This window comes from Zingiber officinale, chromosome 2B (assembly GCF_018446385.1).
Source record: "Zingiber officinale cultivar Zhangliang chromosome 2B, Zo_v1.1, whole genome shotgun sequence".
NCBI classification, from domain to species: domain Eukaryota; kingdom Viridiplantae; phylum Streptophyta; class Magnoliopsida; order Zingiberales; family Zingiberaceae; genus Zingiber; species Zingiber officinale.
The window spans coordinates 62,047,767-62,059,186 of NC_055989.1; positions in this window are offsets into that span (position 1 = coordinate 62,047,767).

Sequence of the window (11,420 nt, forward strand, 5' to 3'; positions counted from 1 at the left end):
ATGCCCTTTTTGGTTGCACAAAAAGCACACAATGTGCTCCTTGCTCTTCTTTATTGTGGGAGCGGTCTCCTTAGGCTTCTCCTTGCCCTTTTGTGCTACTTGGCTCTTCTTCTTGGCCAATTTAGGGCACTTACTCTTGTAGTGCCCATGTTCTCTACACTCAAAACATATGATATGATTTTTATTTTAATTAAAATATTTTTACCTTCATATGTAGGGATGATACTTGATCCTCCATTTGATGTCTCTTGATTTTCGGATGATGCATCATCTTCTTCTCCACTTGACCCGGATGTAGAGGCTTCTTCTTGATCCGACAATGATGATCCAAGCTCCCCCTCAATCCTAGAGGTGGAGGCTTCTTCCTCTTCATCATTGGATGTTGAGCATCTCTCAACTTCCGAATCCTCATGCACATGAAATAAGGAGTACACTCCTTTGCCTTTATCTTCGTGCTCTATTGAGGATAGACTTTCTTCTTCTTCCTCTAGTGTTGGGCACCTCTCAACCTTGGAGACATCTTCCTCTTGGTCTTTCTCCAATGAGTTGCCCTCTTTGAATTCGTCTTTATTTGGTATAGTGGAGGATTCTTCATGAAGCTTGGCCAATTTTCTCCATAGCTCTTTGGCATCTTTAAATTCTCCAATTTGCTCCAAGATGTTGCTAGGCAATAAATTGACCAAAAGCTTGGTCACTTTATCATTGGCCTCACATCTTTGGATCTGCTCTTGGCTCCACTTGCTCCTCTTGAGAATTTTTCCTTTTGAATTTGTTGGAGCCTCAAAACCTTCCATTAGAGCAAACCATTGCTTTATCTCCATCATAAGAAAATTTTTGATCCTTGATTTCCAAGAATCGAAGCTCATCATTGTGAATGGTGGAGACACCCTTGTATCGAATCCAAGTCCATCTTGGAATTCCATCTTGAAGTTGAGCCTTTTGATGAAGTCTTTGACTTGTTGATCTTGCCTCAACTTCTTTACCCTCTAGCCTTGTTGCCCCTTCTGACGATGACTCCGGTAAAGAGCGACCTTGCTCTGATACCACTTGTTAGGGTTGATTTGTGCTAGAGGGGGGGGGGGAGGTGAATAGCTCGTCGCGCTCCTCGTAGCTTGCTTCTTGGTGATGATATGCAGCGAAAAATACAAGAAACAAAGTTACAACGCTAACACAAATGATTTACTTGGTATCCACCTCAAGACGAGGTGACTAATCCAAGGATCCACACACACGAGCACTCTCCACTAATAAAAACACTCCTTTACGATAACTACCAAAGGCGGAAAAGCCTTGTACAAACCCACACAACAAATACAACTCACACAAGAAGAAAATACAAAAGATGCAAATAAAAACTCCTTCTTCTTGCTTACTTGTTGCTTGTTGTTGCCTCTTGAACCTTGGAAGTGTACCTACACTTGTCTCTAAGAGCCTTCGTGATCTGACTGTGAGAGTGGAGAAATCGCTATGGAGCTCGCTGAAGTCGTGTGTAGAAAAAAATCGAAGAAGAACTGAAGAAGACGCTCGCAACGGATTTATCCAACGCCAATAGTCGGATCCCAATCGATTGAATGACTCTCAATCGAATGGGGAGACTTTGGTTCAATTGGTTGATTGATCCAGGGTGCCTCTGTGCTCTCTGGAAATCGCATGAATCGATTGCCCGATCAATTCACAACTTCCCATGATTTTCCAACCTCCCAATCGATCACCTGATTGATTGGAGGCTCCCAATTGATCGGAAGGGCTTCTGTGCAACGGCTTCACTCCCCCAATAGATCCACTGATCAATTGGGAGGAGTTTTTATTACGATCACAATCTAATAGATCAACCGATCGATTGGACATGATTCAATCGATCGGTTAATTGATTGATCCAAACCTGATTTGCTCTAATCAAGTCCCAAGCCCCTAAAACCCAACATCTGGTCAACCATGACCTGTTGGGACATCATGCCTAGCATCCTCTCATCGTCGACCTGCTAGGACTTCCTCACCAAGTGTCCAGTCAATCCCTTTGACCCATTGAACTTTTCTCCTCGTGCCAAGTATCCGGTCAATCCTTTGACCTACTTGGACTTCTCAATACTAGGTGTCCGGTCAACCTTGATCCACTTAGATTTCCACGTGCCTGGCTTCACTCACCAGGACCTTCACCTAGCTTCACTCACTAGGATTTTCATACTGCCTAGCTTCACTCACTAGGTCTTTAACCTGGCTTCACTCACCAGGATTTTCCTTCTGCCTAGCTTCATTCACTAGGTCTTTCACCTGACTTCACTCATCAGGATTTCCTAACTACCTGGCTTCACTCACCAGGACTTCTCAGTCAAGTATCCAGTCAGTCTTGACCTACTTGACTCTTCTTCACATCTAACTGGTCAACCTTGACCAGAGGAGAATTGTACTAACAATCTCCTCAAATGAACGATTGCACCTACAATCTCCATGTATTGTCAGTCTCCATGTATTGTCAAACATCGAAACCCAAATATCAAGACTCAAGCTTGAGTTATCTCAAGCTTGGTCAACCAGGTCAACCTTGACCTAGGGAATATTGCACCAATAATTGAATCTAAGATCAAAACCATAAAGAGAAAATTTCACGCTATCAATGAAATGTGCAAGCAAAGTGGTTGTACTTAGAATGATGTCAAAAAGAAGATAACTTGTGAAGAGACGTGGTATCTTGAATGGATTAAGGTACATATATTAGTAATTTTTATTTTTTTCAAATTATAATGTTGTTTATGGATATGTTAAATTGATTATTATGGTCTTCTTTTAGGCAGAATCACAATGAAACCAAAAGTCTTTATAATGTATTATTCCCTTATTTTTTGGAGTTAGAGATGGTATATGGCCAAGGCAAAGCAGCATGCCTTATTGTGGAAGATCCTATGATGGCTGCACAAAAGATGATAAATGGTGTGGATGTTGAGTTGACCATATCATATGACAATTTTTTGTTACTAAAAAAGGAATTGAAGATGATTCGATGTCAAATCAATAACCTTTTGTTACATCAAGGGAATCTCACTCTAAGGAGAAAAAGAAATCATCCGCTGACAAAGTTCATAAAGCTTCGAAGAGGACAAAGACTTCTATTGTGCAAAATGTTGATTCTGACTTCAAGTTACTCAGTGATTAGGTTGAGGGATTTATGCAAATTGTTAGTTCACAACTTGAGTCAATGTATTGGGTTCAAGGTAAATCCTCAAAAATGCCACAAGTTCTTGAGATGTTGGATAAGTATGTGTTCATTGGTAGGAATAAGTATAAGGTTGCTTAAGAAATTTGTGAAGATTCTGTGAAGGTTGAGTTATGGTTCAATTTGGATCCCTCTGAAGTTGAAGATTTTGTGCTCATTTGCTTGTAATATTATGCTTGTGATGATGTTGGATTTGATGAATATATTTTTGCTTCTCCCACTTTTGTTTTGATTATTCTGGTAGATGTTTTGATTATGCAAAACTATTGATAGAATTGTTTAATATGTGATAATAATTTATTTTGAAGATAATTATTGTGTTCTATTATGTCTTTTGTATGTTGGGAAAATACTTACCATATTATGTTTATTTTATAAAGAGGTTATGCCCATGACTCTGTATGTTTATTTTACTTATAAGTGTAAAATGAGAACTTTAGCTTATTTTTATTCCATAATTTAAGGCAAACAAAATAACAGTACTGAGAATAATACCAATTCCAGTATCTATATCAAGCACCATCAATCCAATAATCATTCCCATTGCCACTAACCCCTCAATCAAAATGCATTATCATTCTCATTGTCGAATGTATACCAAGCACCTTCTAAGTTAGTTTAATTAACTTAATATTTAGCTAAATTATTAATAGAATTTCTCTAGTATTTAGATTGGTTCTGGATCCTATACTTTTAAGATTCGTTCTCGATGTGACCTTTGGACATGAAGATGGATAGGATACTCTACATTTGAGGTGGGTAATTTTTACTGACTACTATAGTTTCTTTGATCTTAGTGCATGATTATTTATTATCATTTATTGATTAGACAATAGTTACTACTTACCTTAACTCCACTCTATTTGTTTCTTGAGTTGATATTTTATTGCTTGTCCTTACATTTAGTCTATTTCCCATCCATGCAGTCTCGTTGCTATCCATACCATTTATTGTTATTAATGCCTGTGTCGTTATGTTTGCGATATCATAGTGTAGCTTGTAGAACTTTACCTTTGGATATGATTATTTCAGCTGGTTTTGTTATTATTGTGTATATACATTTACCTCTGGATTGCCCACTATACCAGATAGTGATAGAGTGTATTGTTGCCCATAGTTCATAGTTAGATAGCTGATCAGATAGTGGTAGCATGAGTTCATCCGCAGACAGTGATATTTATATTCTCTGACTGTCCACTAGACCTAGATAGTGGTAGCATGATTTCGCTCATAGTCAGTACCTGAGGAGCTAGAATAGCTACCTCACTCTATCAACCCACAGACCATATAGTGGAAGCATGAGTTTGCTCGCAGAGACAGTGACCCTAACTACCCACTAGACCAAATAGTGCTAGTATGAGTTTGCACACAGTCAGGACTTGTTATATGCTTGTTATGGGTTGAGTTTATATAGGTGGTTGGTTATACTATATGTACTCCCGATTTATTGGCTATACCTGTTGGAGAAGGTTAATGAAGGATTGTGTTGTCGATTGCAGTTTGTTTAGTAGATGATTATATATCAATACTCTTAATTTTATAGTAAGTATTATTACCTGAGACTGCATCCTTTGATCTCTTTATAGTAGTATAATGCACTATCTTCTTATACCCACTGAGTATTTTGTACTTATTACCCTTTATTTTTCTTTGACATCTAGGTTAGCAGATATAGGATGTATTGTGTCGCTCAGAGGTCCTGACTGCTAGTCTCACTCGAGTTGGATTCATCATTTGCAAGTCGTTATATCTAGGTCCTATCTTCTTATACTTTATGGTTGTATTTCCTAGTCAAATATTTGAGTTTCATTATAATAGTGTAACTGTTTCATTTAGTATGATTGCAAGTTCATGCATACATGCATTAGTATTTAAAAAGTTAGCACATTTTTATTTTGTATCTATGTTTAAATTGATTGATTTGAGTTCAATATCGTACTTCTCATATTGTCACTAGGGGTACCATCCAGTTTGACGGAAAAGTGTACCCTCGAGGCATGACAAGGGGATAGCCGCGGCCATAGCTGGCTACCAGGGGACAGTCGCGACCATAGCCGACCACTAGGGATCAGTCACGGCTAGTCACGGGCTACTGCGCTTGGCCCAGACGGGGGGTGGCTGTGCCTTGCCCCTAGGCACCGACATTGAGTGTGAGAAGGGAGAGAGGAGGGAGGGAGGGGGGGAGAAGAGAGAGACTTACCGAGACAATCGCTGAGATCCCTATTACCGCCACCGTCGCCGAGAGAAGAAGATACAAATGGATAGGGAAAGGGGATTAGGTTAAGAGTTAGTTTTTAGGGTTTTTTGGCGACAAGTTTTTTCGTCGCCAATTTCTTCCCCAAATTAGGGACGAAAATAATTTTCATCCCCAATTTGGTGATCATGTTTAAAAATTAATAATTAAAATTATAAAATATTAATTAAAATTAAACAATTATTAAATAATAAATAATAAATATATTATAAATAAAAAATTTTTAAAAAATGCTTTTTCCTAGATTTAAGCTTAAGATGTTTTTTCTTTTTTCTTTTATTTTTTTTAAATATGAGACGAATCATGAATTCATCCCTAAATTAGTGATAAATCCATGGATTCATCCCAAATTTTTAGACAAATAGTTGGATTTGTCACCAATTCTGGGACGAATCCAAGATTCGTCCTAGAATTGAAAAAAAAAAAAACGTAAACCCTAAATATAGACCTAGATATCTCAATATTTTATAAAACCAGTTCCTATATGTTTGTATTGTTCTCCTAATCATATAAATATCCTCATACATAATTTTTATCTATTATCTTTTTTTCATAGCAAAGTGAAATATATATAGTTTACTACTAATTAAAAAAGTTACTTTTTAACATGTGTGTCTAAAATCCTAAATATGGACCCAAAGATCTCAAAATTTCATGAAACAAGTTCTCATGTGTTTGTATTGTTCTCCTGATCATAAAAATTCCCTCATACATAATTTTGACTCAATATATTGAGCGTAGTCATTTTTTAATACAAATTAGGTCATGTTCATGTTAAAAAATCACTACACTTAATATATTGGGTTAAAATTATAGATGAGGGGATTTTAATGATAAGAGAATAATACAAATACACAGAAAATTGTTTCATAAAATTTTGATATCTTTATATCCATATTTAGGATTTCTAATTATTTGTTCTTTTTTATTTTTTGTTAATTTTGGGACGAATCCATGATTCATCCTAGTTTTAAAAAATGAAAAGAAAAAAATCAGAAATCCTAAATATGGACCTAGAGATATCAAAATTTCATGAAACAAGTTCTCATGTACTAGTATTATTCTCCTAATCATAAAAATATCCTCGTCCATAAGTTTGACTCAATATATTGAGTGTAGTAATTCTTTTAACATCAATTAGACCTAATTCATGTTAAAAAAATCACTACACTCAATATATTGGGTTAAAATTATGGATGAGGGTTTTTTTTTATATTCAGGAAAACCATACGAACATATGAGAACTTATTTTATGAAATTCTGATATATCTAGGTCCATATTTAGGGTTTTTAATTATTTATTTATTTTTCAATTCTAGGACAAATCTTGGTTCGTCTATATATTAGCACTGAATCCATGGTTTCGTCTCAGAATTGAAAAAATAAAATAAAAAAGAATAAATAATCAGAAGCCCTAAATATGGACCTAGAGATATCGAAATTTCATGAAACAAGTTTTCATGTGTTCATATTATTCTCCTTATCATAAAAATCCCTCATATATAATTTTGATCAAATATATTGAGTATAGTAATTTTTTAAACATGAATATGACCTAATTCATGTTAAAAAAAAATACTACACTCAATATATTGGGTCAAAAATTATGTATGAGGGCATTTTTATGAACAGGAAAACCATACGAATGCATGAGAACTTGTTTCATGAAATTTTAGATCTCTAGGTTCATATTTAGGATTTTGGATACACATATTATATGTTAAACAATAACTTTTTTAAATAGTAGTAAACTATATATATTTCACTTTTCTATGAAAAAAATATAATAGATAAAATTATGTATGAGGATATTTATATGATTAGGATAACAATACAAACATATAAGAACTAGTTTCATGAAATTCTAAGATCTCTAGATCCATATTTAGGTTTACGGTTCTTTTTTCTTTTTCTTTTTTTTTGTTTTGTCAATTCTAGGATGAATTCTGGATTTATCCCAGAATTGGCGACGAATCCAAGTATTTATCCCCAAATCTAGGATGAATCTATGGATTCGTTGCCAATTTAGGGATGAATCCATGATTCATTCTAGATTTAAAAAAAATTTAAAAATAAATAATTAGAAACCCTAAATATGAACCTAGAGATATCATAATTTCATGAAGTAAGTTCTCATGTATTCATATTATTCTCTTGATTATAAAATACCTTTATCCATAATTTTAACCCAATATATTGAATGTAGTCATTTTTTAATATTAAATTATATTTATTTATAGAAAATCATATTTGATTATCATGTTTATATTATAATTTTTTTATTTTAAGATAATAATTTTTTAATATTAGGTCAAATTGGTCATATTCGTTTTAAAAAAATCACCACTCTAAATATATTGGGTCAAAATGATGTATGAGAGCATTTATATAATAAGAAGAACCAGACAAACAAATGGAAACTTGTTTTATGTCATTCGGAGATCTTTACATTAATATTTAGTGTTTGAAACTAATTTCTATTAAATTTTAATTATTTTCTATTCTAGGACGAATTCTGGATTCATCCTAGATTTACCTTCTTAAAATATTAAGCTTCTGCAATGAATTATTAATTCATCGAATTATTAATTCATAGTAAAATATGCAACGAATCTTATTTTCGTTGCAAAAGTGGCCACAAATATTTTATTTATCGTAGAATTTGGAACGGAAATTAAATTTCGTTGTTATTTGGCAACGTATTTTGCGACAAAATTTTATTTGTTGCTAATTTGTGATGAAAATATTTGGTTGTAAATTTTGTTGTTAATTTGTGATGAATATTTTTTTGTCGCTAAATTTATTATCGATTTGGAACAAAAAATATTTGTCCCTAAATTTTGTCCCTAATTCGGTAGTTTTTTTGTAGTGTCCGGAATCATCAAAACCCATATATTTCTAAGGTAATCGTCAAAAACCATATTCTCCCTTTTGCTGATGTAATAATGATGTAGCAGACATCCTTCATTCTTAAGAATCGTCGATTATCAAAATCAAACAGAGTTTTCACTGATAACGTTGGATAGATAATAGGTTATCAAGGATAACTCTTAACCAAATGCACTCTCAAAATTGATTCAAGTAACCTCTTAGAAAAGCTCAATCTAGATTCAAGCAATATGTCATCAATTATTGTTTCACAAATTTTAGTCCTCGAGTGTAGATTATTTCATAAAAAAATATCTAAAAAGAACACAAGTCATTTTTGACGTCAATTTAAGATGGTTATTATATTTATTGCAGTTCAGTGCCGATTGAATCAATATAATAATGTATTCCTTGGGTGGTAGGTTCTTATCTACAGTATATCAATTGGTTGAATTGATAGTGAGATATTATAGAGAACACTACTCTTAACTATTCCTAGTCAAGCATTAATATACAAGGACAATATTAATGCATTGAGACTAGCATGTAGGTCAGCGGATGACTTGATCTCACAAGTCATGGATATGAGATATCAAGTACCCATGTGTCAACTTGATATCTCATATCCATGACTTGTGTGATCAAGTCATCCGCTGACCTACATGCTAGTCTCAATGTATTAATATTGTCCTTGTATATTAATGCTTGACTATGAATAGTTAAGAGTAGTGTTCTCTACAATATCTCACTATCAATTCAACCAATTGATATACTATAGATAAGAACCTACCACCCAAGGATATTATTATATTTATTCAATCGGCACTGAACTGCAATAAATATAATAACCATAACCTTTTCCTTTTATTAATAGTGATATATGATACAAAATGAGCCCTTTACAATCATCTCATAATTAGTACTAGGGCTGGATAAGAGGACCTAGTAACTTTTTCCGCTGTGTTTGTGTGTCTTTGGGCGCGCAAGATCCCAACAGTGGTATCAGAGCCACTTGCGAAGGGATATGCTAAGTTATTAGAATTTTTATATATGATATAGAAATTGCATGATAGGGTTTTCTATGATTGGCAAAATTGTAAGTTTCGACCACACTTGACTCTCGGCCAGATTATGGGTCTCGGCCAGATTATGAGTCTTGGCTAGATTCTGAGTTTTGGCCAAATCTTGAGTCATGACCGAAAGTTGGTGTGTGACCAACTCGGCCAAATCTTGACTCTTGACCGAAAGTTGGTGTGTGACCAACAAGGTCTCGGCTAGAGTTGTTTTGTTTGGAACAAAATGAAGTTGGTGTGTGACCAACAAGGTCACGGCTAGAGATGTTTTGTTTAGAATAAAACATAGTTGGTATTGTGGGTAGTAGGGTCTCGGGTATGGCAGCAACTCATAAACGAGTATGTAAAATAAATTTTGTTTCGGGATCACCGTGGCGTTGCGGCTCATAATTAGTTGTTCCAATTATAGTAAATTTTATGTCATTAGTATATTGTGAATATAAATGACATGGTGCATGGTTATGGCCCTTTGACCCCAATGTGATTGGATGTGTGTAATGTTGTAATTTATAATACGGCCTACGTGTCGTGCCTTCATCCCCTTTTATTCTTGTTGTAATTAGATTACACTCAAATGTAACTCGAGTTTCTTTAGATTTTGTAATGTACAAAATTAGAAAGAGTTTGTCTTCTGGACGACGGGTGAAAAGGAAGGAAGGACAACAACACACAGCAACCAAGGAAGCGCTTGGAGAAGCTGCTTGGACCTAAGTTGACTTATCGCTCTTCTCATTGGCTTGAGAAGATCGTAGTTTATGGGGCCATAACCATGTCACGTTTAGACTTGTGTATATATGTTGATATATGCTATGATATGCCATGATGTATGTGATGCATGTGTAGCTATCGTAAGTAAGTCTGATGCATATACCTACCAAAGTTTGGTACTCACTACTACCTCGATCATCTGTAGTCAGGTTTGCTAAGGAAAAGTGTCTCATTTTTGTTGGTGCAAGTTGCACCAGAATCAAACCTAAGTTTTGATGTTATCAAAGGTTCAAGTTAAGTCTTGTTATGATCTAATAAGTTGACTGAGTGTGCAGGATGTTTACTCAACCGGGAAAGACCTAGTTGGAGGCTAGGCAGGAGAAATCTTAGCAGATTGTGGAACCCAGGTGCAAGTCCAAGTAGTTCGAGGGGACCCGAAGCTTGGCAGTGTGATCGAGAGGTCTGGAGGACCGAAGATCAAGAGAAAAGTCCTAGGGAGCCGATCAAGGCTGATTGAAAAGTTCAAACTAGATCTGGAGGATTAAAGTTTGGCAGGTAGGTTGAGGCAAACAAACTGGAGGAGCAACAGTAAGGTCGGGTTCCCGAAGGGAACAACCTTAGGTCGCTGATCCAACTGAAGAAACCGGGAAGATTTCCAAGTTGAGATCAAGACAGTTCTACTGTCTTTCATAATTACTCTTGCATTATAATTGTTCTAACGTCTATTTTGCAAGAAGTTTTTTCTTAACACTGTGCTACAGGTTCGACTGGATCGATCGACCGAACCAGTGGTTCAGTCGACCGAACAAAGCAAAATCAAAGCAGTATTCAGTTCAGACCAGATCAGAGCCTGAGTCCGATCAAACATTGATCGGTCGACCGAACAGTAAGATCGGTCAACCGAATCCTAGTGACTCAACACAGACCAGCTCACAACCATCAATCAGAAGCAAAATGGAAATGAGCTGATCGGTCGACCGAACAGGAGGACCGGTCGACTGATCCAATCAACATTCAATACGACATTCAATGAAGATCTCAGTAGATTTTGATGAACAGGGAAGGAACCCGTTCGGTCGACCGAAAAATGGGTTCGGTCGACCGAACCCTTAAAGAGCATTGATTGTCGGAGATCGAGCCAGCGTCAGACTCCAGCCAGGAAGGAAGGAAGGAGCGGGTTCGGTCGACCGAACAGTGGGATCGGTCGACCAAACGCCTAAGGCACCTATAAAATAAGGCTCGAAGTCTAAGGCAAGACAACTCTTCTGATCATCTAAAAAGCTCTTCTTCACATACGTGCTACACA